Below are 4,113 nucleotides of genomic sequence, written 5' to 3' on the forward strand. Positions count from 1 at the left end.
AAATGAGCAGAACCAAGAGATCATTATACATTTTAACAACAATACTGTATGAGGATGTATTCTGATGGAAGTGGATTTTTTCAACAAAGAGAAGATCTAATTCAGTTTCAATTGATCAGTGATGGACAGAAGCAGCTACATTCAAAGGAAGAACACTGGGAAATGAATGCAAACTGCATTTTTGTTTTTCTTCCCGGGTTATTTTTACCTTCTGAATCCAATTCTCCCTGTGCAACAAGAGAACTGTTCCGTTCTGCACACATATATTGTATCTAGGATATACTGTGACCTATTTAACATATATAGGACTGCTTGACATCTGGGGGTGGGGATGGAGAGAGGGAGGGGAAAAGTCGGAACAGAAGTGAGTGAAAGGTATAATGTTGTAAAAAATTACCCAGGCATGGGTTTTGTCAACAAAAAGTTATAATTATTAAAAAAAAGTAATGAGCAAGATGGTTTCAGGAAAAAAAAAAACTTGAGAAGACTTGAATGAACTGATACAAAGTGAACAGAATCAGAAGAACTTTGTACACAGTAATAGCAATAATGTACATTGCTTGCCTTTTCAAAGACAAGGGGCAGGGAGGAAGGGGTGAGAGAGAGAAAGAGAATTTTGAACATAAGAATTTAAAGATGATTTTATGTGTAATAATAAAATATTTAATAAAATAAAAAAAGTAATTCTTCTTTGCCCTGAGATCTGGGTCAGGCCAAAACAATAGTTTATTATTTGAGCATTTAGCAACATCTCAGCCATAAAAAATTGAAACTAACACCAAAGGATGGGAGGAAGACTTCTCTACAGCATGATTAGGTGGGCTGCATCTGGAGGCCCCCGGGGCACCACACGCAGGAAGGATGGTGGCTATTCATTCATGCAATAAATTAGGAAGCAGAGAATTCAGGTGGCCGGCTGCTCATTTCTGGGCTGGCATAAGTTCATCGATAGACTGGCCCTGCTCCAAACGCTTCTCCATTTCAATGAGCAACTTCACAACATCTACCACCATCTGTACCAACTCTACCTCTGAAAAGCTCAGTTGGTCAGCATTGGAGATGTCAAAGATACCACCCCCGCTGCTGTGTCCACACCCTGTCCCCCTTTTCTTCAGCCTCACTAAACTTCTATGTGTGGATACCCACACATAGGCCTGTGCCCAGGTTGGGGGACAGGCCAGGATATAGCCCAAGTGAGAGTCTCTATGAACTCGTAGCTCTTGGTCTTAAAAAGGGTTTCAATCTGGGTGAACCTGATGCAGAAATGTGTGAATACCTCCCTTCTGCATGGATATAACTTTCAGGTGATCTTCCTCCTTGACCCATACCAGAAAGATCTTGTCAAGGTGCCAAATGCCCCTGCCATCAGGCCAGTCTTGGTATGTGCCAGATGCCAAGCCGGGGGGGGCTTATTGTAGATGAAGTGGTCATCAAGTAGCTGCTGCTGTTCCTGTTTGTTCATGTTCTTCAAAATATGGTACTTTCCTTTCAGGTCATCTTCCTGGCTGGCCAGAGTTCCACAGAGAACTTCTCGATGGCATGGCACTTGACAGCTACAATTTGGGGACAGGCAGAACCCCCAGTCTGAATGCAAGAACTCAGCACAGAGTTTTAGGATCCAGGTCATCACCACCCTGAAGATGGTCAGGGTTAAGATCAGTCTTTTGCTCATCATGGCAGTCCTCAATGTCCTTGAACACATCATAGCTCTCCAGCCACACACAGCTCACAGTCATGATGAATGGGTGACCTGGGTTGTCCACATCGGTCTGGATGACTTCATCCAGGATGAAGGAGCCACAGTTTTTCACAGAGTTCTGGGATCAGCACCTTAGCCACATGGTTGTTGTGCAAGGAAAGGTAGGGATATTCCTCCTCTGTAAGGTAGCGGGACTTCAGTACATTGTGGCTGTTGGAGAATGGCACAATGGCAGGAGGCGAGGGTGTCCCAGGGAATCACAGAAGATGATGTTGCCTTTGCCATGGCTGCTGCACTATAATCTCAGGCCACTTTGAGCTGGGCAGTCACCAAAAAAGTAACTTTTAACATGATTTGTGGAAAATATACATTTCTGCTCTAAAATGTAAAGAACAAAGTAAAAAAAGAGTTCTGGGGGAAAAAAAGATTATGAATCTTGTGAGAGTAGTTTCAAAGCTACTTCAAAAGCATAAAGGATCACAGGAAATCAATGAATAAAGCAGACTCCTTCCCTTCCTCCCCTCCTTTTTTGTGTCTTGTGTTTTGTTTTTGTCTTTTTGTTTTGTTTGTTTCTTAATCTCGCTTCAATGCTGAGATTTTTATTTCCAGTGACAGATTCTGAATGCTGCTATTCAGTTTAATGCACCCAAATAACATAGAATTTCAAGAGTTAAAGAGGACCTCAATGGTCATCAGAGAAGTTTTTCTTAAATGCATATGCATAAAACCCCTCAAATTTATTTCCTTTCATATTGAATAAAGTTCTGAAAGTTTTTTTGAGATTTAAGAGGTACTGATACTGTTGAGAGGAAACTCACTGCCTCCAAAGGCAACCCATTCCACATTTGTAGAGTTCTCAGTATGAAGTCTCTTTTTAGAGTAAGTCTAAATTCACCTCCTTGCTCAATTCCATTCATTGATCTTAACTCTGTCTTCCATGGCCATGAAGTAAAAGTCTTATCTCCTTATCCAAGTGACAAGGAGATTTCTCTATGAGGAAAAGAAAAGTTCCCTCTAAAAGGAAACTCAACTACAATGGCAACAGAGGCAAACTGAAGGAATCTATGAATACTTATCTCAGAAAATTCGTTCCTATGTCACTTGCACCAACATTAGCTAATTTACTACCCCAGAAATCTAGGGTGAAGATGATGGATTCATCCCCTTACAATGAAGAACAGCAAAACGGAATGTCAAATAAGATTTCATATTAGTCGACATTTCCAAAGATGCACTCATTTGGGGGCCTTATCTGAACTCCCTTCAGGGCACACTATTATGGGAATAAAACAGGCCAAATTAAATCTAGAACTCCGGGCATAATTTTTCCCCTGTCACATGGAGACAAGGTACTTTCATCCTGGATTTATGGTACAAGGTAACATAGACGTGCTTCGACTGTTTTGTTCCTACTTTGTACTTCCAAATTATTACCGCATACCACTGCTGCCATCATTGTAAATTTATACAGGGCCTATGGCTATCACCCTTAGGTACTTTCCAAATGATATAATCCAGATATCATTGTCTTTGAGTCCCCATTGACATCAGTCTATTTTCTATTCTTCTCCCTTACCGATATTTCCTTTTGATGACTTTCCTAAGATATTTAAGCTTTCATTTTTTTTTAACCTAAGGTAAATCTCTTTTAAAAATTTCTTCCTTTAGTACAATTTCCCTACATTGACTGAGGCTTATATTGCCAAATTTAGAAGTTTGTGAACTTTACTGTGAAACTGACACTTGCAGATAATAATTGGAAATGATAACTAAGAGCAGAACTGTGGCCTCCCAACTACAGACTGTCGATTCTCACTACATAAACTGCTCTTGGCCTCAGATCTTTGCTGTTAACAGTCCAGCCAATTTAAAAAAAATACTATTTTTATCCATGGCCAGAATTCCATATGATGACTAACCTTCAAATTTCCAAAGATTTTAACTCAACACTTTGAGAACTGTTATAAATTTCCCAAATAACGTGAATATTTTTGTTTCTTTACATTAATGATTTTGTTGTCTTGTTTGGGGGCAATTTGTAGACTAACATCACGTGATGTATGGAGCTCAGTTTTTCAAAGCAGGATGCAGAGGTATCATTAACATGGAGTGGCTAGACCTTTGCATGAGGAGAGAAAATGAGTGGAAAGAGCACACAGCCCCCCAGGCTTGCTCTTGCCCTATGAAGTTCTTTCCTGCTCACCAAAATTCCCAAGGAAAACAAGTGACAATATCCATTAGATCTAAAACCAGCTGACTTCTTAGATGCCATTGAGTCTAACACCTCATTTACAAATGTAGGAACTTAAGTATAAAGAAGTTGAATAAATTGTTCAGGATGGCAAAAACTTGAACTCAAACTCCCTGACTCAAATTCTTGTGTTTTCTAGGAAGAGTAGCATAGAGATTTTTTT

The 4,113-nt window shown here is 39.9% G+C and overlaps 1 pseudogene; it reads right to left on the reverse strand.

Annotated features, from left to right (window-relative positions):
- Window positions 1–611: 611 nt before the first annotated feature.
- LOC127543936 (creatine kinase B-type-like) lies at window positions 612–1,953 on the reverse strand (annotated as a pseudogene).
- Between the last annotated feature and the right edge of the window lie 2,160 nt (window positions 1,954–4,113).

This window comes from Antechinus flavipes, chromosome 1 (genome assembly GCF_016432865.1).
Source record: "Antechinus flavipes isolate AdamAnt ecotype Samford, QLD, Australia chromosome 1, AdamAnt_v2, whole genome shotgun sequence".
NCBI classification, from domain to species: Eukaryota; Metazoa; Chordata; class Mammalia; order Dasyuromorphia; family Dasyuridae; genus Antechinus; species Antechinus flavipes.